The sequence below is a fragment of the Aulonocara stuartgranti genome (genome assembly GCF_965226115.1).
Source record: "Aulonocara stuartgranti genome assembly, chromosome: 22".
In the NCBI taxonomy this organism is placed as follows: domain Eukaryota; kingdom Metazoa; phylum Chordata; class Actinopteri; order Cichliformes; family Cichlidae; genus Aulonocara; species Aulonocara stuartgranti.
In genome coordinates, this window is record NC_138957.1 from 12,699,881 (window position 1) to 12,717,427 (window position 17,547).

Consider the following 17,547-nt stretch of genomic DNA (forward strand, 5'->3'; position numbering starts at 1 on the left):
CAGGTTGCCAGTCCATCACAAGGCAAACAAAAAGAGAGAAAAGCAATAATACAAACCTTTAGCTAACGTAGAATCAACTGACCAAACATTCATGTCTTTGGCATGTGGGATAAAATTGGGGCTTCTTGCCTTCTTGTGTTAACCACAGTGATGGCAGCTACATCACAGTGCTACATCTAGGATTCTGAACCACAAATTCATGAAAATCTGCACAACTGTGTATGAACTGGGAAGTCATTTCCATGGGAAATCAGTCATGCAAATTGGCTAAAATCTTAGCTGAGCAAGGGTCAGCGTGAGTTGTTCCTTTTCCTTCCTTTATCGCTCCCACTGGTTCCCAGTTAGGATGGACTACACTCAGTTTAGTCTATAAACTTCCACTTGACAACTGTGAGCATCTCATGACAATTACTCAAATATGTAACACTTTAACCAGTAGCAACAAATAACCGAAGAAGCAGCCCTCCCTGATACTCTGCCAGACCCCTGCAGGAGGTTTAGGGATTTGGGTTGATTAATACGATTCCCCCCCAAAAAGTCAGCAAAGAGCTTTATCTCATTAGACAGGACCTCCAAATTACCTTCAACACTAATTCTTACACATCGGTGTGTTTGTGAACTGTTGAGGTAGATGTCAGTTAAAATGAAAAAACAGTACTTGCTTTTAAGGTATATTTAGTATGATAAAAAGCTTGGTTAAACAATCAATCACAGCAAAGTTAAAGAGATTTACTGCAGCCTCCACGTGAGTCGGCACTCACCCTTTTTCTTGAAGATGGACAGCAGAGAGTGGATGCTCTTCCTCAAGTAAACAACCATGCCTACACCAGTGCCATAACAAAACCCACACTCAAAACGCCAGAGCAAAGCAAAACAGAGTCTAACAAGTCGTCCTTCTGTCAATTTGACCTGCGATTGAGATCCGCATGCCTCGACTGAGGAGGCAGAGCTCGACAGCAATGATCGCAGGTGCTTCTGCAGAGACTTGGAGGGACTTGGGAAGGACAAGCGCACAATGAGATCTGCTTTCAGCCCAGCTGCCTTATCCCCGAGTCTGATACCCTCCTCCCTTCCCCCGCTGCTCTTTCTCTCTCGTGTCTGTTTTGCTCACACAGGCTCCCTCCATTGCTATTCCCTCCCCATTGTCAAATGATGAACCCCTCCCGCCAGCAAGACGGCTGTCAAAGTTTGGCTTTCAGGAGGCGACCAGCCCCCCACTTCACTCAGTATAGACAGACACGTGTGGAGCTTTGTGCACACACTCCACCAGTGCAAACCCAGTTAAAGCTTCCTTATGCTAATTAAAACAAAGCTACCCATGAAAAATGTTCCAATATAAGAGAGCTAATTTCTGCATATTCTACCATAGATTCTAAAACTACCCGCTTGGTCACTGATATAATCTGAAGTTGTGGAGCTTCTACATCCCTACTGGAAGCCTTCAGCAGTATGCATGTGTCTGACACTGTGTCTCATTATCTAAGGGCTACAGGGGCTGCATTTGACAGTAAAGGTTGTGTCCTCACGATGAAAAGCTATGCCGTTCCAGTTTTATTCTCTTATGTCTCCCTCCATCACTTTTTTCCCAGTACCCTCACTCCCCTGCCTGTCTCTGCCAATCTCAACTCCTTTACATCTTTCTATAGTTCTTCCTTCTTCCTGCCTGCCCCTTTAGCCTTATATCTAACAAAGGTCTAATTTGAGTTATAAATAGCTGACAGCGCCTCAGTTCATCATCTGTCTGCGGATGAGTTCCTGCTAATGTTTCCTGACAAACTGCAGAGGGTATGAAATATAACACGGCTTCAGGACAACTCAGTTAATGTGGATTCGGTGCCAAACAAACAATCAGTACTGCATCCCGGGATTGCTTTCCTGCTGGTGAAGATGCAGCACTTTGATTCTCTTGCCCCCTGAATGGGTGTTTTTCTACAATAACAGGGTCACAGCAGGGGGCTACAGCTGGCTTGCACCAGCTGGAGGGTAGTAATGCAATTACCTTCAATCATTCACTTGCTATCCCTCCACATACAGGAATCCTGGCACTGGTAAAATAAAAGCTTCTCCCGTAAAGAAATCTGCACCCCAGTGCCCCAGGGTCAGACTGCCCAGCCCGGGGTGCTGGCAGTGGTTCAACCTCAGTGTGGTGAGCCCAGGCTGGAATATACAGAGGCATTCAGGAGCTTTAGACCTGGGAGCCGTGCCAGAGGATTAACTCTGCCACCAGATTAACCTGTCCATCTCCTCACCTCGTGCTCCCACTTGCCTCACCTTTGTCATCTCTCTGTCTTACCCATTTATGCCATATCACACTTTGCACCACATCTTTGCTCTGCATCTCATCTTCAAGTGTCTGGATGACATCGCCAGGCAACTAATTCAGTCTCATCACTGTCTAATCCATATTAATATCTTACCAATATGAGACAAGAGAGAGCTTACGGGCATGAGAAAGGAGCTTTGTTGCAAGTCGCAAACGTTCCTTTTCTTCAGATATAAATCCCCTGCACACCCACTCCCCTCACCACAGACCTTTACTACATGCCAGTTTTGGGGGTCCCTGGCCCAACATATGCACCCTCCCCCCTCTTGTTAACTAAGACCCCTCATATCAATATTCATTAGAATGCCTAAAGAGACACCATCTGGTCCTGGTGGCGAGGGCAGAGGGGAGCGAGGGCCTTTAGTACACACAACAAACCATTCCACTGCATAAGCTAAACAAAACAGAAACTAACGGACACTAAAGCCTTTCTAACGCAGGTTTCCAAATCAGTTCAAGGTGTCAGGTCAAAAGATGGGGAAAAAAAGCCAAATATTTACTTGTAAAGTGCTACGTAGCCTATTTCCTTCAGCACTTTTAAATCAACTGGTGTGCCTTTTAGGGGACAATCAGAGGTTGTTTTACAGCCTTGTCTTTGTGAGTCTAAAGATAATATCATAAATCACCAGTGCCAGACTGTTGGGCTTGTTTGCAGGTCAAATAGTCTGTGAAAGAATAATCAGAGCTCAGACAGCCAACAAAACCTGCTTGTTAAAAGGTCACAGGCACAAAAATACAGCCCATGCTTCATTAGCAACAGTCACATTTAAAATAACGATAATGACTTGGGATGTTATTTTCCTTTAGCCTTCTGATTTACATCTTGTATCAGAGCTCCAGCCAGGTGTGTGATCTGCTGAAAAGGTAAAGTGTGTGGAGTTTGGAAGAAAAATGTCTATTTGTTTATTTGAACATCCCATTTTTTTAAAACTCATATATTTAAATTCAATATTTTATGGTTTTTAAGATCTCTTCTCACACTCATTTGTCATAATAAACCTTCCTATAGGGTTGTTATTTACAGATGTTTGACTGCTGATCAAATAAAACCACACATTCAAAGTTTCTCTGTGTAACCACGTGAAGCATTTTTCATGTGTCTTGATGCATGCTCAATCATTCAGGTAAAGAAATCCCAAAAAGTTGATTCAGCTTTTTTATGTATTTAACACAAAATACATGAATACATTGTTAATTTAAATTGTAAATGAATAATATTAATCAGTGAGCTTAGAAACAGTACTGACCACTAACATCAACAAACAATTCCAACACAAACTCCAAAGTGGCAGAAACACTGAATTACAATATGTCTTTAAATAACATTTAACTACTGATAACATTATCAGGGAAGGAAACTAAGTTGGGCAGTTAGCTGCTACATTAGCAGCTTTGTTTAGTGATGTAACAACTGATTATTTAAGAGGAAAACAATTATTAGTTCTAGTCCTGGCCAATATTATTTTCTTTTTTATCCTAGAAGTGGACAAGGCTTTCAAACTACACAGGGTTTTAGGTTGGGAACAAAATAAATAATAAATACTGACTCCTTCAATTCCCAAACTATCATTAGAGCCTCTATTTTCATAGATATTGTGTGTAAAGTCTATAATCTGAGCAGATAGATTAGCCCTAATCACAATTAAATGAAATGCATGTGTATTACAACTGTAGAGCATCTTTAAATCCAAACTAATGAGATTAATTAACTCTACTCTTTATCCAAAGTTGCCTGTTTGTAATAAAAAAAATCACTTCAAATATGAAAATAAACAAAACAGACAATACATTATTAAAAACTTCGAAACTGACCTACTTTACAAGCTGCAAGCATAACAATGTTACTATACACAGCTACCTTATCTCTCAGAGCAGCACACAGACATAAGCTTTTTATGGTTTCTGGTAAACATGTAACACACCCATATAGCGTCTTGCTCCACTAGAGAGTGCTATATCAGCTCTGATTCTGCTTGGACTGCAAGTATGAGACTGCAAAAAAAGCAGGTCATTCGATGAGGATGTTTACAGCAGATACACATGGCCACTTTGCATTGATAGTGGCAAAAGAAAAGCAGCTGAATATAAAATATGACTCCCAGTGAGCTGACCAAGCCCAACCATGCATGCTAACACACACAGAAATAAACACCCTTGATGGAAAATTTTATAATTTCATAGTGGTTCATCACACATCCTCGGCTCACCCTCTCATTTGCTGCACACCGCAGAAATGAGGAGAAGAGACTAAGAAGTGATAGCTGTATTGCTTTTGTCACAACCTCAAAATCCGTATCAGGTGAGCACATGGGCCACTGGACCACAACGAGGTACAGGGTTTCCACTTCATGCCTGGCTGGGTTTCAAAAGTGCTTTTGTTTATTACTGGGTGTATGGTTCACTACATTAACACTGGGCTCATTAGAAAAAAAGAGGGGGGGACACCAGGTGACAGTGGCATGTAGAAGTAATGTTTTCCACTGGTTGTGTGTGGCTTTACAAGGCACTTTACATTGTAACGTTAAGACCTTCCAATATTAGAAAGATAATCCCAGTAATCAGAGGACCCCCTATGAGCAAGGACTTGGTGAAAGTGGGAAGGAAGAAAAATCCTTTTTAACAGGAAGAAACCTCCTGCAGGACCAGGCTCAATGTACGATAAGTAAGTGCTTTTAGTCAGATCTGAGTCTCTAAATGCTTTCTTTCGGGCATTTTTTTGCACTCATGGCTCTGTATGATGTCAGCACAGAAGCCCCACCCACTTTCTGTTCAAAACTTCTGTTTAACAAAAAGTAACCAATTAGAAGACAGCTAGCTCAAAGGGTGGAGCAATGGACTTAAAAATGGATTGTTTTAGACAGTGAATTAACTAAGGAGCCGCTCCAAAGTCCAGTCCAGGATAAATAAGGATGACTCTGAAATGTGAATGACACAAAGCTATGCTAGCAGAGAACAACAGCAAGAACATGAGGCTCAAAATGATCATGATAGGCTCCCTTTGAGGTACAGATACAAAACATTCATGTTTTAGCAGTAGATTGTAGCAGAGATAATCAAGCTGGAGTAAACAGAGCTTTCGTTGGAGTCTATTTTCAGTCAGATAAACATACGTTTGCTGAAGTAGTAAATATTTACAGCAGCACAGTGGTGTGTGACATATAAACTACATAGAGCACAGCATCCAGCCAGTGGATCTGTATTTTTTCAATAAATAGTCTGTGGACAAAAACTGAACTCTATACCACAGAGTAACACAATCAGGACTTTAGATGACACCTGCCTTGTCTTATGATTCAGCGTTTAGTGATTATCAGCAGATAGAAAGTGTAAGGTTTGCAGTCGATTGCAGTCGATCTTTCCATCCCTGTACACACAAATGAAGCTGCCACAGTACAGGAAGAGAGGGTTAAAGTGTGACCAGCAATAAACCTCCAATCACCCCAACACAGGAGCACACACACACAGGTGTCATTATTCAAGCTGGCTGCTACACTCCTGATTTGTATTCAGTGGTTGTTGTAGTGGACTTGAGTTATGAGCTCCCCTCAGCTTTTAGTTGTGCAGTATTTACCAGGGCGAAGGAGAGATGAAGGCTAGCCCGACAGCCCTTACACACATATCTATTGGAATATTTCATGTATGTTGTGATAATGTGTCTGGAAACATTGCATTGTTATATTATGCTCATTTATCACTTTATTTATCTGATTACATTTGAAATTCAGAGAGTACGAAAAAAAAATGCAAACAGACAAAAACGAAAACCTGTACTAAAAAAATCATGGGGATTGTGCGAAGATGACAGCAGAAGAAAGAAAATAGGACTAAAGGAAGGTAGAGAGGGGCGGAGGAAATGGGAAGAGGGCAGGAGGATATGGAGAGGACATAAATCACTGTGTACGGTAAATGTCGCTACCCATGAATCACCCACATTTCTGATTTCCTCTGGGTGAGAAACAGAGGTGGTGAGCTGAAGAGGGAACATGAAAGGAAGACAGTGGGTTGAATAGATGTGGTGAGGAGGATGAGAAGGGCAAAGGAAACACTGAAGCAAACAAGGATCTGAAGAGTTGTGGTCAAAATTATGTCATTGAAAGAGTATGACAGTTTCTAGATCATTTAACTACAGGTTATTTGGTTAGGCACAAACATCAATAATGAGCCCAGATTTTATGCCAGGCAGGCAAAAACTCCCATTTGTCAGCATCACTGGTGACTCAGCGATATGAGGTAGTTTAACAACTAACTTACAGAAAAACAGAAAAACAATGATTTAGCGCTCTATGAAGAAGAGGTGGGTGATTTTTTTTTTCTGTAACATTTGGATTTTGCTAAGACTAAAAGCTAGCATGTGTACCAACACAGGCAGCACTAACTGATAGCTAGGTTTGCTAGCTATCAGCTAGGTTTGCTAGCTATCATTATTTTGGTGATGTTGGTACCTATTCAAGCATTTTTAAAGGAATTATCTGATAAATAATGCCTTGTTGTGTGGTTCTGCCTGCCATAGAAGTTTGGATTTTGGTTTTTGTACATGAAATTCTAGTATTTTATTAGTCTGTAATTTAGCGCTAATTGGTAGGTATCTATGTCTGTGTTGATCTTATGGCAGCTTATGGTTGGAGGTTACTAACCAGTCTCGATGGAATTAGCTGGTAACTTTACACTTAACCAAACTTAATCAAACACGGATAACTTGAAGTACAACCAGTGATCATTGCTGGAAAGACTCTAATGCTGGTGCTTTAAAATGCAAACTCTATAGTGTGCTACTGTTTAGCCATTGCACGTCAAGATTTTAGTAGGTAAATAGGTTTTATGTGAAAAACAACATTTTTACTCATAGTTGAAATATTGTAGTGAAGGTTTAGTGAGTGCCAGTAATAGAATATTTACAGGTGCTTTACCAGCACTAATCACTTAACAAATTAGGACTCAGGGGCCAACAATACACAAAAAAACATGTAATAAAGGTGAGATCTCAAACAAATACTGCTACAGGTTCTGAAATGTAAAATTGGTTCATTTAGACCCTCTCTGCACTTAGCTTAAGCACAATTAAATTAATGCAATGCCTTGTTAGCTCATGTGTCGTCTTAACCCACCGGTGTCTATTTACCGGAGATAAATCCTGTATTTGTTGCTTTTCCTAATCCCGACCTGAAGCAGGTGTAAACCTCAGCCGAGGTGACTGGACTCACACACAAACACAGAGCCAAACTTAGGAGCCACACCAGCCACTGTGCTTAAAAATAGAAAGCGTCACTCTTTTTGTAATTATCCCTCTTTCCCCCCTCTGTCTCTTCTCTGTCTCTCTTAACCAGATAAGGGGATTGTGCATATATTTCTTGAAGGAGTCGTGAGCTGTTTGTGCTGCCTGTCGCTTCCATTTAAAAGCTTTTTGTGAGCCAGACTGAAAGCTCTATAAACACATATGGATGTTTCACAGCACACTCACAGTTGACCCGCTATTTGCCACATTCATCTACAAACTCCAAACAAGATAATAAATCTATCTCGTTCCAACTGGTGTGTGGGAGGGAGTGCAGGGGTACCCCGGACTCCTGCAGAGCAATGTGGGCCTCCAGAGAAATCTGCCATGGGAGAAGACAAAAGGGTGCAAGTGTAAAGCATACTGCAATAATAATGCCCAGTGTGCAGTCACACAGAGGTGGATGCCAATGGACCGACAAAACCACAACTGCACAGAAGCTAAAACCTTGGAAAATTCTTCCACTGTTACAAGTGGCATCTCACTTTTTTGTTTAGATCAAAATTCAGTTCATTTTGAACTAAACATAAAATGAGAGTTTCGTGTGTTGTGAAACCGAGTTATTACGTCTAATGTACCTGAAAGAAACAGCTGGATATGAAAACGGAAACAGGTGAGGCAGATTGTTTGAGCCCATGCACCTGTAATGGTGAGGAGTCAGGACTCATCTCTGAGCAGGGCTGGATCATAATTTTTCAGTGTGGGGTTTGCTGTTGTGAATGGGTGCATTTTAACCCAAAGCATGACCTTTTCCGGACACTAACCAAGCAATTGTTAATGGCTAAACCTACCCAAATGCAGCAAAGTACAGTAAAATGTGATTGCAAATGAAATAGATCAGCAAAAATACAAAACAAAAAAGTAAAACCAAGGTCCAAATCTGCAGGGTTTGCCCGAAGACACCAGAAATCAATTTAAGTGGTTAACTTGGTAAATGGTAAATGGTCTGTATTTGTATAGCGCTTTACAACTTAACTCGCTATCCACCTGTAGGGGGCAGCCCACCATCTTCCTGCACAATGGTATGGCCACAGTTATGCAGGTTTCTGATGCATAATTCTTTTCGTTTTCCTTTATCTGAATTTGTAAGCTTTACAAAGAAAACTGATTTTTGTCACAGCCCGTGTTTCATGTTCATGCTTATCATTTTCCTCGGAACGTTCCCAAAATTCGCTTGCAAAATGAAAGCTCACAGGATAACGTGACCGCTGTCTCAGATAAGGATCCTGTCTGAAATTTCACAATAAAACTTCAGCCGAGATAAAGAGTAAACTGCTTGACGTTTAGCAGCTGTTCAAACTCCCAACCTCTTCGACCTTTTTTCTCAATGACAGCAATGCCACAAAATGTAAATGTCAAACTCTGGCTTGACTCATCGGTTGACAAAAGCTATGTCTGCATTTCTTTTCTTTTTTTCCTATTTAACCAAAATGCCATTTCTATAATTTTAGGCACTTATTTTCCTCGAGAAGTTAAAGGAGTTCTTTTTCTTCAAAACAATCACCCCTTGTTTTTCTCCTCTAAATGGATCATCAGTCTGTTATGATGGATAAATGCATGAGAGTTAGCCAGTAGCTGCTGTGAGAGAGGCTGTCAAAGCTGTGGAAAATGTCATAGCTGTGTTTCAAGTCCACTTGTGGAATATGCCAAGGCATTGTGGTATACTTTAGATAAACTTGTTTGTATTGCCACCATTAAATGTGAAAAGCAGAGTTTACATGGAGCAAAAATAAATAAATAAGAGGATCTGCTGACATCCTGCACAGAGGGCTGTGAGGTGCAACGAGGGGGCGGCGATCTTCATTTAAGTGCACGTCATCCGAATCACACCGTTCGCATTAGGCTTGAACAGACGCAGCCTGTTTTCAGCGTACACTACAACACACATGTGATAAACACACACGTAAATGTACCAGCAGTGCAGAGAATGAGTCTAGCATGTGTCTACTAACTTCTGCGAGTGACTTCTAGCCACTGAGAACAACAGCTCATTCTGCTAGCTGTGAGCCTTCATTAAAGTCTTAGAAACACTCTCTCTTGCTCATCACTCTTCCTCTGCGAGATCCCATTATGCACGGCCGATGAGCTAAGCCTCCCTTTCGTAAACAAGTCAGAACCGCTCGGACTGAATCGGCCTGAAAACACTTTTAAACGTGTGTGAAAAGGCGTTTGAGTAAACCTGCTGCCAAATGTTGGAGTAGAAAAAGAGGCTGAAGCTGGCACCGCCTCACAGCCTTCTGCTTCAGTGTATAACGCCTGTGCCTCCATGAATCCAAGGTCTCCTGACCCGGGGCATTTCTAGAATTTATTTATTTTTTAATTGGGCGACCAGACGGGGGAAAATTTGATCAAAAACAGGAAGACTGAATTGGTTGTGAATGAAATAAATTTAATTGTGAACATCCATCCTGCCGCCATAAACATGCAATAAGAGAGCTTTACTGAACCCCGAGAGTCGAGCATGAAGCGATGGTGCTCACAAAATGCTCGCATTTTAGTTACAGCCACAAATAATTATTTTTTATTTTACCAATTTCACACATGTCATCTTGTTTAAGTTGCCCAATTTGCAAAGTGATGGAGCCCAATAAATAACAATAAAGAATAAGCTAATGCTTCAGCTCATTGTAGGGTATCTTCCTCTCTCTCGTGCTCGCATTTATTAAAATTATCAACATAGGGAAGTATTGGGGGGGGGGGCAGTTACCTCCTGCCGGTCCCCCCTTGGTGGCACCCCTGCTGGCACCTGCCAGTGCTTCCCGTCAGCCTGCTAGTATAGGTGCAAGTATATGGTGTAAATTTGAAAATCCTTCACAAGTTATCACATTCAAAGATTTTCAGAAAACCTGACCTTGACTTTGAGTTCAAGGTCACTGAGATTCGAAGTTGTCTGAGATTTTTTGTAGATGCATCTATGGTATGAATTTCAAAATCCCACATCGTTCTGAAGTTATCCTCATTCTCAAGTTACTTTCATTCACAAACATGAGTGACCTCACCGCTCACCCATCCGCCAACATGTCCTTTTACAGCTGAGGGGTAAAAACAGCACATTTTTATCCTAACATTCTGTATATGTGGCACAGCACGGGAAAAGAGATGCATGCAGACGCAGAATCCCGACTGTCCACAATAAACAGCCAAGCAATGACACAATCACAAAGAACTGTCCTTTCCAAAATTTCCAGTGTTTTTCACTGTTTGCAAATATCTCTCAAAACTATGCCTGAAAAACTTTAGCTTACCGGACAATTTCTGATGGATAAATTAAAAACAAACAGCTCACTTCTGTTCAAAATGCTCATTCAGTAAAACTCTCAGTTATCAGGGGGAAACCGACACACTCACTGCAGCCACACACACCACAAATTAGCCAATGTATCGCTCTTATTGAGACTGGCAACTTTTGATGATGCCGTGTGATAACCGGTTCTTGTAAACCTTGTTATGTTTTTATCAAAGGTTTAATCATTTTTTCTTGTTGCTACAAATGAATGTTTATCTATTTGGCTCATAGGCAAACCACAATAAATCAAAGACTGGACACAGTTTGACATCTTCTAGTTAAAAATTCATAGAAAATACACAGAAACAGATGAATGACATCTGGCCTTTTGCATATTAATGTAGTAGTTTTCACATGCTGTCTCACATGTGTCCAACATCAGCAGCATTTATATTATCAATGCTTGGCCACACTTAACTGGATAAGGAGAAGAAATTTACGTTTGTTTGAGCTGCTGGTGAAATTTTCTCGATGCTTTTGCAAAATAACTCCAAGTTTCTATGTTAGTCCTCTAACTCTGGACAGAACATTCACCAGCAGCAATTGTAGCAGCTTACAAACCAGATTTATTTTATCTACATAAGAGGACAAATCTATATGAAAGAGCCCCTTTCACGGATGATTAACTTGAATTAAAGCCACTGTGGTGAAGTTGAAAATTCATCTATTGGCTCGGCAGGACCAGCTTTAATGAAACTGTCGCAAGCTTTGAATTAAAGATCGGACAGAGTGATGTCAGAAAGCGAGGCTTAATGAAAGCATAAAGTATGAGTTTGTTCTTATTTTAAAAAGGTGATCATTAAACCATCAATTCTACAATCACGTCTGAAGCAAAAACACGGACCTCTGAGTTACGATGTCTCTCCCACAAACACCATGGGTTGCATTTGTCTGTGCAGACGAAGACGCTTTGGCTGAATTTATGTTTTAATGCATGAACTCTTTCTGCACTGGAGACAGAGGGATCACTCAGCTGCACTGAAGCTACAAGATTTTTAGCAACCCGATGGATTGTTACTCAGAATATACTCAAAAATCCAAAGATGCAGCTCTAACCAACAATGTCAACACTGCTTTTCCCCATAACACAAGTATTGCCCTTTCTCCAAATGAAAGCAACATTAATTACTCATTAATACATTACTTCAATCACCACTCGTTGTTGGAATAATTGCCATTTCGCATATTCGGTGTAGATACAGTTAAACATAAGCAATAAGCATAATGTTGTGTTTTTGGACCGCGTGAAACACGACGCCGGTGTTTTTCAAGTTTTTGAAAAAAAGACACCCAACAACAACAAACGGTCAGACGCTGCCTCAGGAAACTGTGTTATTTCAACTCACTTTTGCAGGTTAGACAATTATGAGAAAACTAAAACGGGCCCTAAGCAGTGAAGAACTGCAGAGCTGTGTGAAAACTCTCTGTGGGTTTGTTACTGCAGGGCCTTCTTAGACACGATGCACACCATTTTAGTTATTATTAATGCAGGATTGTAGACGACTGTAGCAGTGATTAGGAAAAAAAGTTGCAAATGAATCTGACCTAATTAAGTAGCACGGCTGAAATGACGGCATTTAAGAGCCAATTTTGTCTCCCCCTTCTGGAAGTGAGTGTTATTACATCAGTAACGTGCAGTCCTTTACTTTAAGTAGTAGTTATGAATCTCACGAATTAGGAGTGTATCTAAGGACATGTGAAACTTTATTAATGCAATTTGCAACAATTGTGTTTAGTTTTTCTTAAACATCTTGTTATTTTTCTCTGCTACAAGCTCGTTATTCAACTCTCTGCTTCAGAGACAGTGTGACATGTAGTCACAAGACAAGATTTTCAACTGTGATATACATCAGCTCTAGCCAGCGTTGATACTAATATCAGGAAGTGCATCAATCAGTTAGCAATGACTTGAATGTGCCTCAACTTCATGTAAGATTTTGAGATGATCTTCCCCTAAAAGTAACTGCAGTGGTCAGTATTTGTGCAGGGTATTGTTGGGACCTACAACTGTATTTTACAGAGAGCTAGCAGCCCTGAGAATGAGCGAGTGCATAGAAAATGTGTGCTCGTCCCCCTTTACAGAGAACACTGGTATAATAAATTGTGTATTTCAATTCCAGCCAAACAGTTTTACTGCACAAACTTAACTAAATAGTGATACAAATCAAAACCAACTGCACTTCCTCTCTCTTTTTGCATGCAAAGCATTTGCAAACTGGCTCTATATCAGTTAGCATGCCTGCTTCAAACTATTCTGGAAATGGCATCTAGGGCTAGAAATTTCAGACTTGCCACAATTGTATGTTGCCGAAACTGTCCCTTCCTCAAGGGCAAGAAAACAAACGTTTCTACCGTTAAAGGGCATGGGAGGACAGGCTAAAGGAAGGAGGTAACGATCCGCTTTCATCACTTTTGTGACATTTTGTGCAACAAGTTAAAACATGATGTTACAGGTGGGAAGCTGTGCTGCTAAAACGGGCAGACACTAAAAGGCGGTAATACCTGTGAGAAACAGCGATGAAACACAGGGGTCTGTCTGTCTCTGCAAACTGTACTGACGTGCAGACACAAAGTTGTAGGTAAAGAGGAAAGAGATTTAAGAATGGCAATATCAGCCTGTTTCTCCCCGTTGTTTTTTCTCATAAGGTGGGAAACGCAGCTTCTGAGAGAGTAGGAAAGAAACTGAAAGGAAGTGAATAGATGTGAACTATAAATATAACCTGATCTGTGTCACTTAGCTGCATGTAAACCAGAGGAGATGCACACAGAAACATCAGCACAATGTAACCGATCAGTGCTGAAGGATCAGATGGGGAGAAGGATAGAGGAGGGATAGATAGCGGAGATGAAGAGTCATCTAGTCTTTATCCAACTGTGTGTTGCTAAGCTCCTCTGCAGGGAGTCCGTGACTTTGACAGTGGCGCACAGTAAATGAGATCTTCAAAGGAGGACCAGGAAGAAAGCATCTTAGCCCCGCTTACAGAAATCAAAAGGCTTAGGCAAGCCTTACCCGGCTGGATAATGGAATATGGAATATCACTACCCGCACAAGACAGTTGTAATAAGAATGGGAGGGAAATACACTGGCAGCCTTAGTCACGAATTTATACGATGTGTTCCTCTCTTCTTCTGTCCCAATTATATCCTCTACCAGTATAACCTTCTTTCTATTCTCCCACCCTAATTTTGTCATCTGCGTTCTTTCACTTTTCTGGCCTTTATCAGCTACAACACCACATTCTTTTCCCGTTTTGCCCAGTCCAGGGTAAATATCTGTCCTTTTGAATGCTAAGATAAATAACTCGCCAAGAGTCCAAGGTTAAGAAGATAACCAAACAGAGGAGTGAAAGCCGAACTAAGATTTAGAGGAGTGGTGTGGTTCAAGGATATGTACTGATATTTGAAATTTACAGTAATACCAGTTTGTTCCATGTGTTATTTGACACCTCATCGTAGCGAAGATGAACTCAGACTTCCCCGTGATAAAAGCCAGCTGTGAGGTTCTTCCAGCACAGTGGACAGTTATTAGAAAGTAATATGAAACATCTGCAAGCCCATCAGCAGTCAGTGTGTGTGTTTGTGTGTGTATAATTTAACCTAATCCACTGTAGCCACTGCCCTACAGTTGACATCAGTGGATGTACAGTGGATGTGCCATAAATCTGCTACAACGGCTTTCTTGTAATATGTTCTGTCAGGGTCGATAAAGCCAAGAAAAAAATAATTGAATTACTTAATAACACAGACTGTATTTAAATGATAGGAGTGAAAAATGAAACCAAAGCAAAAGTGCCTCAAACCAGCATGGTTTATTTTGGTCCTCTGGTTGCAAAAAGAAATCCAGTGGAAAGAACACTACATTTATTTTGTAAATTATAATTCCTGTTAAAACCAACAAGTCAGGAAGATCAAGGTATGACTTAAGTGCGTAATTAACTCGTCACTACCCTGTGACTATGCAGTGTCCCTCCCAGTATCCCTCCCTACCTCAGGTCAAGACTTCACCGTGAGACTTTACTAACCAGTACACGATGCAGTGGTGGCTACATCCATCCTTCCTGTATATAAAACCTCTGTTTCACACTCCTGGGCTGTGTGTGTGTTTAATAATAATAATAATAATAATAATGAATTGCATTTATATAGCACTTTTTGAGACCCTCAAAGCACTTTACAGTTCCACTATTCATTCACTCTCACATTCAAGCACTGGTGGAGGAACACTGGTACAAGCTACAGTTGTAGCCACAGCTGCCCTGGGGCAGACTGACAAAAGCGAGGCTGCCATATCGCGCCATCGGCCCACTCTTCCTGTTCCTCATCACCATCTGTCTTCAGCTGCCTGAGGCCCTCTTGTAGGCGCTTTTGAGGAGTTTTGGTGTCCTGACATCAGTGACATGTATGTCCTCCTGTGGCCAGCTTATCATCCCAGCATAGTAATCTGATGACCAGTATGGCATTTGTATTGATAACTCAAATCTTATTACCACCCTTCAGCTTGCTAGTACTTGGAGCTGTCCTGTAACTCCACCCCTTCAGTCTGGATCACCTTCCCTCTCTTTGCAACCATTCAGCCACACCTATCCAGCCTGAGTGACATCCTTATGCCCTTGCTGCACATCCCGGTGAGGTGGATCAGTGAATCAATGCCTTGTTTGTTCCTGGTGTACAGCTTGATGTCATCCATATACAGGAGGTGGCTGATGGTCACTCGACTCGTAAATCTATATCCAGTTTTGGTGATGAGCTGGCTCAAGGGGTTGAGGGCTCTGCAGGACAGTGCATATATATTTATCTTGTGCCATGACAAAGCATTTGCTCCTTTCCTGATTGGGTGTTGCTAGTCACAGTTAACTCATGATTTAACAGTATGAGGCAATTACTGTTTCCCACAGGCCCAGGCAGATTTGGATAGTTTTTTTCCTTCAATAAATGAACTCATCATTTACAAATTACATTTTGTATTTATTTGGATTATTTAATTTATCATATTAGATTTTTTTGACAATCTGAAACATGTAAGTTTGAAAAATAAGCAAAAAACTAAGAACTCAGGATAGCGGCAAATGCTTTTTCTCACATTATGTAGTCTGAGATGTTTAACAGAGTTTGACCAGCCTTGGGAAACATCCCACATTCCAGTTGATGACCTTGATCAAAAATACAGAACAAGTGAGGTGGTGTAGGTGTGACATCCAGTCGTTTCTCACTCTGTCGGGTGCCAAAATCCCAGATATAAAGCTCTCAAGTGTTAGATGAAAGCGAGGCAGGGCTCCGGTTTGCAACGTACCCAGAACCACAGAGACAGAAACATAGTTAACCAAGTTCATCTTCTGTGTGTTTCCCTTTTACACTTACAGCACAGAGCTCAACAGTATGCAATACAACACTCTCTTTCCCTTTCTCTTTCTCTCTAGGCTGTTTTTATTTTGCCTCTTTGTGTTGCAAAGGGCAGCTACAATCACCTCAGAAGCTTCACTTTGACTTGCTCTTCAAAATTGTGGGTTTGTGTGCAGGATGAGTGCTCATGCATAAGTAAATCAGCAGGAATGTAGGAATGCATTCACAGTCTTTCTGAATAAACCCCCCCATGAATGAGAACAGGAGAACAGAAGACGATAACCACGCATGCTCGCAAAGACACTGACCACCCTGAGCGCAGACGTGTATGCAAGCACACAGTAAACCACACAGTTTGTTCAAATTTTTAACAGCAACAAGCATGAAGACACTTTGGTTTGTTGAGAGTGGGATGTCTACGAGACTGTGAGCCAGCTGCCTTCATAAAGTGTTTTTTTAGTTTCTGATCTTGCAAGGTCAGCATTGACAATTTAATCTCCCCATAATGAAAAAGACAGGCTCCAAAAGCAACTCCATCCCCCATAGACTCCCATGTTAAACAGCACAAACAACCATGTTTATAGTCTGAAAATATAAACATATTGGTGACTAAATTGTGGAGCCAGACACCAGTCAGTGATGTCACAGTGGATGTGCCCATCTTTTATATACAGTCTATGAAGGAAACCCAGGCTTAGTCAAAATAAAACCATGTGTGTTGTAACCTAACAACCCCAGATCTAGTTTGTTCTTAACTTTAAAAGAAGAATACAGAGACAGAGAAGAAGACAGGCTAAAGTGACCAGATTTTATCAGTCACCATTACAAACAGCAGAATAAAAATAGGACTGGTTCAGGGAAGAAAGCATGAAACACAAAGCCACTCCAGAGGAATAAATAAAAAGATTATGCCATGGCGCCCTGGTGGAAAAACAAATCTCAGTAGCAGAGCGCTATCTGACTATCTATCTGTTTGTGTCAGGGCTGAACCTGTTTGTCAGGGTTTTTTTCCCTTTTTTTTGCTTTGGGGACAGTTAACAGAGACAACGATCAGTGTGGGACAGGCCAAGCTCTATTTTCCACAGCAGGTATAGCGGTCAGACAGTCATAAAATAATCCCCCACTCTCAGCCCAAAGATAACACACACACTGAGGGTGGTTCAGGATGGATGGAAGGGTGGGGTAGAGGAGCAGTGAGGAACAAAAAGAGTAAAGTTAGCGCTAAAATAAAACGCTCTGTTAACTTGATCATTTGTCAGCAGGAAAAGAAATCTCCACAACACAAACACAGAACTTTACCCACACACAGTCCTCCTGTGCACACTG

General features: G+C 41.2%; 1 protein-coding gene across 3 annotated transcripts in view; it reads right to left on the minus strand.

Moving 5' to 3' along the window:
• Positions 1–17,547, minus strand: part of nhsl3 (NHS like 3) — a 39,362-nt gene that overhangs the window by 9,617 nt on the left and 12,198 nt on the right. The window lies entirely within an intron of this gene.